Source organism: Macadamia integrifolia, unplaced genomic scaffold, assembly GCF_013358625.1.
Source record: "Macadamia integrifolia cultivar HAES 741 unplaced genomic scaffold, SCU_Mint_v3 scaffold570, whole genome shotgun sequence".
NCBI classification, from domain to species: domain Eukaryota; kingdom Viridiplantae; phylum Streptophyta; class Magnoliopsida; order Proteales; family Proteaceae; genus Macadamia; species Macadamia integrifolia.
Genome location: NW_024870488.1, coordinates 128,292 through 139,720, shown reverse-complemented (window position 1 = coordinate 139,720; position 11,429 = coordinate 128,292). Strand labels below are relative to the sequence as shown.

The 11,429-nt window shown below is 42.1% G+C and overlaps 1 pseudogene; it reads right to left on the bottom strand.

Moving 5' to 3' along the window:
- The window catches only part of LOC122069272, a 60,277-nt pseudogene extending 53,470 nt beyond the window's left edge, over positions 1-6,807 (bottom strand).
- Between the last annotated feature and the right edge of the window lie 4,622 nt (positions 6,808-11,429).

Below are 11,429 nucleotides of genomic sequence, written 5' to 3'. Positions count from 1 at the left end.
TTCCCCCCCCCCCCCCCCCCTTTCTCTCCCTCCTTGGAATGAATTTCTTATTCACCCAGAAAAAAATATCAGTAAGTGGAGTTGCTTTCAAGGTCTTGAAGGATGAATCCCTTAGATTTAATGGCTTTGAATTTCTTTAGCCACCTTGGTTCTAAAAGCTCATGCCAAGAAGCGGGTGACTCTTTTTGGCATCCCCCAATATGCTTGGTGATACATCCTCTTCCTCACAACCAGAAACAAATCTGATATGGATGCTTGACTGACATGGAATGGTGTTTCGCGGTAGAAGGCTCATCAAATCTTTGCTGCAAGTCAAGGCCAATGGAATACACCAAGAGATTTGAATTGCAGTTGAAGGCGATGGCAATTGGCATCACATATGAGAACTGCTAAGTCCTCTGGAGCTGGCTCTGATGGGTTTGATAACAACTGATTTCAAGTTTCTGGACCATATGTTTCTGATTGCAACAAGGCATGAAACTGATACACAGGGCGTTCAGAAAGTTATGTTGGTTTGGATTGCTGGTAGACATCCCCCATCAGTTATAAGAGATCACATCCCATTGGTGGGATTTAAATTTCAGTCCTAGATTTACAGTGCAATTCTAAGATCCCAGAAGCTACTGCCAGTTGAGTTTTGATCATTAACCAGCTCAGACCTGTTATATTAAGCTAGCAAAACTCTGTCACGAAAATAAATAAATATAAGAATCATCAAATTTGGAAAGGTTAATAAATATATTAATATATAAAATCCATAATGGGTAAGGCAGCTTTATCCCCAAAAGCTACCTTTTACCAGCTCGGGATTTAAGTTGTGAATCCTTTTCAAGACCAATTTTATCATTTAATCCTAGCTCCAAATCAGGCATGCCAGACAGGAAGCACTTCATGAGGACCTTCCCAGTCACATCACAACGCAGAACGCCACCTGCCATCACCAATATTTTCGAGATTAAGAAGAAAAACATATATATATATATATATAATATAATATACGAATGTATACAGTTTATCAAAAGAAGTGTATTGTGCTTGTGCAAGGACTAAATAAACATCTTGGAGCTCCATCGACACTTTCTACGATGTCCAGAAATACCTGTAACACGCAAGGGTAAACATCCAGCACACCGCATTCCCATTGTAGAGGTTATCATGGAAAAGGAAAGGAAAATAAAACCACCTCATTCTTCTTATAAACAAGACCTTCCCTTCGCCAGCCTACAGCACCTGTAACTTGTAGAGTAGCATTAGGAACTGGTTTGGTTTTTTTTTTTTTTTTTTTTTTTTTTTAAATATGGCCAAACACCGATTAGAGAATCTTCAGCATACATGCACATGCATTAAGGCATGCATGGAAGTCTACTTAAATAGTTATATCATTGCATGTATTACACAAAAGAATGCTAAAACAGATAGATCCCTGTAAGATGTATGTATCAAATGCTAGACTTCCACAACAAAACAGATCATTCATCATTATAAAAATTAACCACATATTGCAGAGATCTTAGGCCTAGGAAACAACCTACAGACATGTTGAATCAGGGAGATTAAGATTGTACGTACATATCTCAAAAACTAACCTTGGATGGGAACGGTGAGCGGACTCTTTCCTGGGTAATGTAAAGCTTCAAAATTTCTGGAGAAAGATTTTGAGGATAACCAAAGTCCATTATTTCTGCATATATTGGGAAAAGAGTCACTACTATGTTTTTATTATCCTAATTCTAACAACAACAAAAAAGCCTTATCCCAACTTAATGGTGTCAGGAAGCATAATAATTTAGAAAGCTAAAATGCAAGATGAAAACCCAAATGCCACAAAAGGAAACAAAGCAACCAGAGACCTCAGGAGAGAATTTCAACAGAAGACTGCAGAAAAAAAGACTTAAAACTCCCAAAAAGAGAAGGGGATAAGTAGCCATGACAGAATAAATAATAAACATATAGGTATAGTTGTCAAGGCATCACCAAGGTGACCACTAGGCGGCCAACTGGCTTAGTTGGAACTCTGGACGACTGTCACCTTATTGCACTGGCGCCTTACAGCAAGGCGCAGCACTTATTTATGTCATAAATAAGCAAATAACCCCGTATTTGTATCCAATAAAAGTAGTTTAAAAATCAAATTATAAAAGGATAAAATGTCAACACCCCAGTCCAAGAACAAAAACTGACTTTTTTGTTGTACGAGTGATTTTCAACTTTCAAATACTAGGGCTTTACTCAATTCCAAAAATTTCATAAATATTAAATGGTTAAATTGCAAAAACCCAAAATTCTAGTAAATTAATCTTTTGTTTTGACATCCACAAAATTATTTTCATTTAGGTGATTTTTTCAGCATTCGCGCACTTTAAAATAAGTTTAACCGGAATATAACTTTATCATTAAAACTCAAATTTAAGGGTCCGTTTGATAACGTTTCTGCCATTTCTATCTCAAGAAAAGGCAGAAATATAAATTTTCATTTTTAGAAACATAAATGGAATCGAAGGTGTTTGATAAGTCATGTTTCTAGAAGTCAATAATAACTAGCGAAAGAATGGCCACGAGTAGTTTCCAAAAAAAGGTGAAACAAGTTCTTCTAGATCGTTTCTTGAACCATAAATAGGTAGAAATTTCAATTTCCATTTCTAAAAACAAGTGAAACGAAATAGTTTTATCAAACGCTTTTTGTTCTGTTTCTACCATTTTTGACACAAAAACGGCAGAAACGCGTTTCTTGAGACATTATCATACGGGCCCTAAGTAATCTGAGACTTGTTGGAAACCTTGTTTTGTGTTCTACCTAATACAAAATGTCTCATGTAAAAATAAAATAATTTGACGGGTTAACCTTATTATAGAACAAGAACATTTCTCTAAATGTTGATTTTTGATGACTTAACGTGACTTTATATTGATTTCTGTTTTTTTGGTGAATAAATAAATTCCTCTTATTGTAGCTCCCTCCCTCCCTCCCTGAAGTCCTATGCTGTAGCTCCATCCTATGACCTCCCTCCCTCCGGTAGCCTCTGCTGCTGGAATCCTCTTACCAACAGCCGCCTCCACTCCAAAACCTGCTGAACCCTTACTGCTTCTACCCTTGTCTTCCCAACCTCAGTCTCTTCCTCCTCCTTCTGAATACCAAACCTGGAGTTCTGTCGTCACCTCAACCACCACCTCCTCTACCCCTCCCTCCCCGTTACCTTCCTCAACTGGCCATACCCTTCATTACCACCCTCAGACCATCCTTGATTCCAACCCTGTCGGCCTTTGCCCCCTAGCCTTCTTGATGCTGAAATCCTCAAGTGGAAGATTTGCATTGTGGGTAATTTTCTAGGTAGCAAACCTCCTTTCTTTGTGGTAAAAAATTCCCTTCTGAAGCAATGGAATCCAATATGTTCAGTGACTACCTTCATGCTAGATAACGAGACCTTCATCTTCAACTTCGACTCTGAATCCGATAAATCAATAGCCATTGGTGGAAGCCCCTAGTACGTTGGCAAGAAAACCATTTTTTTTAGATAGTGGGATGCTCAAACTTCATTCTCAAAACCTGAGCTCTCTTCCATTCCTCTTTGGGTATCTTTCCCCAACCTACCCCTTCATTTTTGGTGTGTCAAAGGATTAAGCATTGTTGGCTCTCTCATCAAAAAACCTTCATACTCAGACAATAGAACAAAAAAAATGGATAGAATCTACTTCGCTCGAATTTGTATAAAGGTCCAAGCTGGCTTTGTTCTCCCTACGACTATCACAGTTTCGAATGGCGAAGCTCATTCTTTTAATCAAGAGGTAACATATGAATGGGTGCCCCCGGCCTGCTCCATCTGCAAATGTTTCGGTCACAAATCCTCTTCTTGTATGAAGATCGTAATTGATGCTCAACCGGCTCTCCCCAACTTGAATGCCTCTGAAATAGAAGCTACCCAGATCGATCCATCTTAGATGAGGACTCACACTGAGAATTTTGTCATAACTTCTCAAAATCGGAAAAGGTGAAATCGCAACCCCATGTTGCTGGAATCTGCTTCAGCTTATCTTCCTCCATCAAACCGAAACCCTAAAAGCTCTGCTCCCACGGAGAAGTTAATACCCGCTGGTCCATCATCAAAAACCTTACCTGGAGGTCACAACCAGTTCTCGATTTTGGTGTCTGAGGTTTCTGACATTATCGTTGAAGATCAAGATCCGATTTGCTCCAACGACTTTACCCCTGTCCACACTCTTCCACTTCTGGCTAATTTGCATCCTGAAGGTCAGATTGCTACCTCTAAGCCTTTGGATGAACGTGCTCTCATCCCGATATCCCCCCTTCCGCCTCTTCTACCTCTTCCTGCCTATACAACCCTTACCTCATCCTTCTCCTCTCTGACACTATCAAGGATTAAAGTATCGGTATCGGTCGTCATATCAGTTGACCAAAATTAAGATACGTATCAGAAGGTAACGTATCGTATCAGAGATACGCTAAGATACGCTAAAGATACGGACATAAATGGATATGAAACACCTTTTTAAATACTTTTGCATAAAAATTTATTAAGAAAAACTATTGATAACATGTATTATGCATAAACACTAAATTGAAGGTATCACACTAAGAATTCAAGGTTTGTAGTTGTCCCATAAATGTAAAATCTTTGTTCCTAACCTTGATTTCCACTTTAATTAGAGAGAAATATGGCTGATAGGAACTTTAGAACAAAAACCCCTTAAAAAATTGTGTTTTCTTAAAAAATACCCATCTTGACCATTATATGACCATAGCGCACTGTATCGGTACATACCGATACATACCGATACTCACCGATATATACTGATCGATACATATCGATACTCACCAATATGTACTAATACTCATCGATACATACAAATACTCACCGATACATATCGAAACGTATATTTCACCTCAATTTTATACCCATAGAGTATCAGTACGTATTGATAGTGTATTGGTGCATATCGGTATGTATCGTAGGATATATATCGATACGAAAGGATTTTAAAAATTCCTTGTATCATATCAGTGTATATCGTATCAGTCAGCTAGATTTAAGATACGTATCGGAGGGTATCGTATCGGTATCGGAGATACTTTAAACCATGGGCGCTATATCCCAGTCCTTTGATACCTTCCAACATTTTGTCCTTGGCCCAATCATCTCGGTCTAGCCTTGAACCACCTTTCCTACCCTTAAGCCAATTCCTTCTGGTCCAGTTGCTAAACCAATTTTCAAAATATCCATCGAACCATCCACTTTACCTTGGAAACCTTTATAACCTGACCCACCCATTTACCCAACCTATTAATCCCATTATACAATCCGTCCCATTACCTGACCTATCCAACTCTTCACCCATCCTAACCCACACATCAAACCAACCTCTTAACCCTTTTACCCAAATCGACCCAATACTCAACCCATTTAACCCATCAACCCCTCCTTCACCCGACATTAGCTCTAGGTCTGTGCCCGCTGACCGAGGACTCTCGCACTACCATTCTCCGCTCGTTGCCATCAATCCTTCGTTCCACTTGACTTCTTTAAGTGCTACGACCAGATGCTCCACCGACACCTTTGTTACCGCTGTTGTCTCTCCTCTTGTCGACATCCATGCGTCTTTAGCCTTGATTACATCATCGCCTGCTGTTATGACTGCTCCTTCTGAAGACTTTGTCATCTCCAACATTCACATATGCCTACTGTCGTGCCTACCTTGTCTGGCCTTAGAAGGCCTTAAAGCTTCTTCCTCTCCTATGACGATGGCCTTAGAAGGCCCTTGCTGTTTATTGGAATCAATGCCTACAATGCCTGGGATCTCCGCTGACTTAGATGATGGTCCCAGAACATTGCCTTGCTCCTCTACAACTGGGAACCCATCTAGTGAAGTTGTTGTAGCCACTGAAGATACCCTCAGAACATTGACATGCCCCTCTGCATCAGTAAACCTGATTGAGCACTCTATTCTCTCTGATACCCTGGACACCAATCTTGTTCAGACCCCTGGTCACCAACACCAAAACCATCCCACCTCGAAAAAACCATCACCCAACACAATCACTAAGCCCTCCACTTTAATACTCAAAAAACAAAAACCCAAAACCTCAACCATGACCGCCAGATTAGCAAACAACCCCATCCCCACTCCTGTCCTTGGCTACAGTTGCAGAACTCCTCATTCAAGACTCCCTAATCCCATCACCCCTTGCAACTCTTCCAAGCATCCAATGCCCACTCACCCCAATTCCAAACTATTCCTTGGACCATCTGGAATGTCCAAGGTCTCGATTCCTCGGCCAAACAATCGGAAATCAGATCCCTTATTCACTCCTCCAAGTCTAATTTCTACTATCTCCTAGAGACTAGGGTCATGGAACCCAATGCTTCCCGTATTGCTTCTTCAGTTGCTCCCTCTTAATCCTTTCTTGCCAACTATCTGCATAGTCCTAATGGTAGGATCTAGATTCTTTGGAACCCCTCCTTTCTCAACATCTCTTGCCTCTCCTTCTCTGCTCAAGCCATCCACATCTCCATTTCTCACCATTCCGGCCCCTTCATTTTCTTCCTCTCTATCATTTATGCCCACAATCAGGCCTCTCTTCATCTTTCCCTCTGGGATGACCTTCTTTCCTTCTCTAACACAGTTGGCTCCAATTCCTGGGGCATTGCTGGAGACATCAATGTTATCAGATACAGTCATGAAAAGCAAGGGGGCAACCCCATCGATTCTCAGGTTGTTGCCTCTTTCAATGGTTGCATTGAGGATCTCAATCTCACTGACCTTAGATGGTCTAGGACTAAGCTCACTTGGCATAACAGAAGAGCCAAAAATCTTCGAGTGGCTTGCAAGCTCGACAGGGCCCTTGTTAATGAAGTATGGCTAAACTCCTACCCTCTTCTCATGTTTGCTTTGGTCTCCCTGGGATATCTGACCATAGTCCCTCAATCCATATTCTCCCTTTCTGCTCCTTTGGTCCTAAGCTGTCTAAGTTCTTTGAGATGTGGATCTCCCACCCTGACTTCCATTCTCTTGTCCATAATGCCTGGAATAGTCACACCCCTAATTCCTCTTCCCCTCTCATTGTGTTCGCCAATAAGCTCAAGAGAGTGAAATTTTCCCTAAAGCTCTAGAATAATTCCACCTTTGGGAACATCTCCTCTCGAGTCTCTCATGGTTGAGACAAGCTCCACACTATCCAAGGTAGGCTTCACCAAGATCTCTTCAACCCAATCCTTGCTAAAGAGGAGAAAGCGGCTGCTCTTGATCTTTCTCTGCTCCTTGATCAGGAAGAGAGCTTCCTTCGTCAGAAGGCCATATCAAATGGCTCGACTTGGGAGATTCTAATTCGACTTATTTCCATCGCTCCCTCAAAGCTAAGAATAATGCCAATTCCATCTTGATGCTTATCTTCTCCTCTAGGATTGACATAGTTTCTCCTAATCTCATCAAGCTGGAAGCTGTCTCTCACTTCCAGAGTCTCCTTAATCCCTCCCCCACTGCCCCAACCCTCATCCCCCATAATCTCTCCTCAATAAGTTTGTCCCGAATGATCTCTTTCCTTTCCTCCAATCTATCCCTAGTGAGGAGAAAATCATTTCTGTCATCCTCTCCCACAAATCCATTGAAGCCCCAGGCCCTGATGGCTTCAGCATGGGTTTCTTCTATGCTTGTTAGAGCACCATTCGAAATGACCTTATTGCCGCGATGCGTAGCTTCTTCTACAATCAGAATCAAATTAGAGGGATTAATCATACTTTTTTTTGTCTCATCCCCAAGAAGGAGGGTGCGGTTTCCATGAATGACTTCAGGCCCATTTCTCTCTGTAATCTCTTTTATAAATTCATTGTCAAAATTCTTGCCAATAGGATTCAGAAAGTCATTGACTCCCTTGTCAGTCCCAACCAATCAGCCTTCATTGTAGGGAGAAGCATCTTGGACAATATCATCCTTTGTCATAAGATTGTCCATGGTTTCGACTGGAAGAACCATACCTCTGCGGCCCTCCTTAAGATTGACATCCATAAAGCTTTTGACACCATCAGCTGGGTGTTCTTCTTTTATGTGTTACTCCAGATGTCTTTTCCTTCATCTTTTGTCCATTGGATCCATACTTGCATCTCCTCCTGCATTTCTCCGTTTTGGTGAACTAGAGTCCAATCGGATACTTTCCCTCAGGTCATGGCATTCGCTAAGGATGCCCCCTATCGCCCCTGCTCTTCTCTTTTTCTTTGGAGATCCTCTCCCGCTCCATTCAATCTGTTACTGACCTCTACATTATCTCCCCCATCCCAAAATAGCAATTCCATTCTCCTCTCCCATCTAGCCTTTGCTAATGACATCATGATCTTCTCCAAGACTGATCCTCTTTCCATCTCCACCATCATGTCCACTCTCCAATCATTCGAATCCTTCTCGGGGCTAAGCATTAACCTCCTCAAATCCATTATCTTCATTTCGGGTGTCTCCCTCGATGTTCGTGACTCTCTTTCTGAGCTTGGGGTGTCTCCCTCGGCTCCCTGCCTGTTAAATATTTGGGCCTTCCCCTTATTTCCTCCGGGCTCTTTAGCCATCATTGTGCCCTTATACTAGACAATCTCAGGAAAAGGCTTTAGCTCTGGAAAGACAAGCTCCTCTCTTTTGCTGGCCTCCTTACCTTGATTAGATCGATCCTCCAATCCATGTACCTATTTTGGTCTGGTACCTTTGCCTTTCCTATTTCAGTTATCAAGACATTTGAAGGTCTCCTTTGCTCCTTTCTCTGGAAAGGCTCTGATTCCTTTAAATTCCTTAGACCCTTAAGCTGGGAGAAGGTTTTCCTTCTGAAAGCTAAAGGTGGTTTAAGGATTAAAATAATCAAAACCACCAATTCTGTTGGGATCCTCAAGATCATCTGGAAGATTGTGTCCACGCATAAGAGTATCTGGGTTGACTGGATTTACTCTAGTCTGCTTATGTCCAACTCCCTTTGGACTGCTCCCTCAATCTCTGATGTTTCCTGGAATTGGCGCAAGATCCTTGACCACAAACCCCTGGCCCTCTCTGCCATCTCCTTTAAGATTGGTAATGGTCAATCCACCTCACCTGCAGGCATTCTCTCCCACATCATTCCCCTCGAGTCATATACTCTTCAGGCCTTTCCTCTAATGCCTTAGTCTCTTCTATCCTCTCCCCCTCCGACTGGTCTCCTCCCAACTCTCCTCCTCCCCTTCTTGACCTGTGGTCCTCCCTCCCTCCCTCCCTCCCTTCCCTTCCCCCTGGCCATCATGGGAGGACAAACAAATGCATCTAGCTTTCCTCCTCAAATGGAATCTTCTCTTCCGCCTCCTCCTGGTCTTTCATCCGAACCCCCTCTCTGGTTATCCCCTGGTACAAGGTAGTTTGGTTCAAAGGGCACATTCCCCGTCATAACTTTATACTTTGGTGATGCCTATCAAACTACCTCCCCACCCAAACCTCCCTCATTCATCATCATATCCTAATCAACCTTGCCTATTACCTTCGCCCCCTGGGTATTGAGGACTTTCCCCACCTCTTCTTCTCTTACCCCTTTTCCTCCCTCATCTAGAATATTATCCTATCTAGATGCTGGCCAACTAGAAGGCTCATTCTCCCTTTCCACAAGGAGTGGAACTAGATTGATATGATGTTCACCGAGCCCTATATTTGTGATTCCATTAGTAAATTAGCCTTCGCCGCCACCATTAACCACCTCTGGACGGAACGCAACATTCGTAGATGGACTTCCAAATCCTGCTCTCTGGATAAGATTTGGAAAGCTATCTACTTTGATGTCACGTCTAAAGCTTCATTCCTTCATACCCGCCCAGTCTCCCTCACCCTATGAAATTCTCTCATCATTGCCTCTTGGAACCTGGAGGTTGATTTCATCCCCCCCACTTGATGGCTTCTCAGTTTTGGCCCCGGCTATCACTTCGCCCCCCTTTTTTTGTAGCCTTGTTGCTGATTAGATTTTGTTTAGTTGTAGTTTTATTTTGCTTTTGGCCTTCGGCCTTTGTTTCCTTAGTTGGCTAAGGCCTCTTCCCCCCCCCCCTTTCTTCCCTTATATATTCTTCTCCCCTTAGTAATAAATTATTTATTCATCCAAAAAATAAAATAAAATATAAAAAATAAATTCATTACCAAAGAGAAGAAAATGCAAAACCCCAAGGGTGAAAGGAAAGAAAAGAAAAATACACAAAGCCCATACAACCTCAAGAGGGGCTTGGAGACATGAAAGAGGAAGGCCTCAGGAAACAACAACTCCTTGGGGAGTTAGTACAAGTAGAGGGGATAGAGGAAAGCTTTTCTTTGATGTCAAAAAAATATGAATCCCAAATCTTCTAGAGAGGCTTGGAGTTGGGGCCCATTTCCTAATGTTCCATTCCATCCAAATTTGATTAATGGAGGCATTAATGCAAGCTTTCCCATAACATCACTGATAAAGGATCCTCCAAAGTCCTATCAACCCAGATCCATTCCCGCTAGAGAGGGAGGATTCTATGGTGCGATGGCTAACATTTACCTAGAACACCTTTCCACATAGAGGCTAAGAAGGGGGCAATCAAAAAAATAGATGATTTGCATCTTCAATTCCATTCCAACAAAGGGTGAAAGCAGAGGAATGGGATCTGGTGATGGATAAGGAAGGACTGAGTCGAGAGGCAGTTTGAGAGGGCCCTCCAAGTAGTAAAGCTTTGTTAGGGAATGCAATATCTAAAGCAGATGATCCTACGCCAAGGCATATTGACTCCTCTTAGTCTGATGGAATCCTAATCTGCTTTTGAGCCTAAGACGCCCGAAGAGCTATGAGACCACAAAATAGTATCATTTCCACCATTAGGCCTAATAATAGGGAGGGCATTCCAAATGTGAGCAATACCAGTAGGAGAGGGGTGCAAGGGGGCCCAAATTCCAGCACTGATGATGTCCGAGACCTTCAATCTTTTAATAGGCATGCACTATAAATAGCTCTGGCAAGGACATGAAGAAGGAGGATGCCCACGGGATGCCAATGATCAAGCCAAAGAGGTGTAGAAGATCCATCACCAATTCTAGAGGAGATATCCCCACATACAAGAGATTGAGCCACTAAGATTTTGCGCCAAACCTAGGAGGTGTCAGACAGAAGGGATGTCTAAATGGAATCCGAATGGAGGAGGCCCCAGTAAATCCAATCAACCTAGATACTTTTCTTTTTTTAGGCAAACTTCCAAATCAACTTGATAATTCCCGCAAAGTTGACATCTTTTATACTCATTAATCCCATACCACCCTAAGACTTGAGAAGACAGATTTTGTCCTAGCTAATGGGATGAAGAAATTTTGAAGATTCTGAGTCTTTCCATAAGAAAACAAATATAAGAGATTCCAACAACTTGATGGTGGATTTGGGAAGCCCATAGATACCAGACCAATAAGTGTGAGAAGATTGGAGG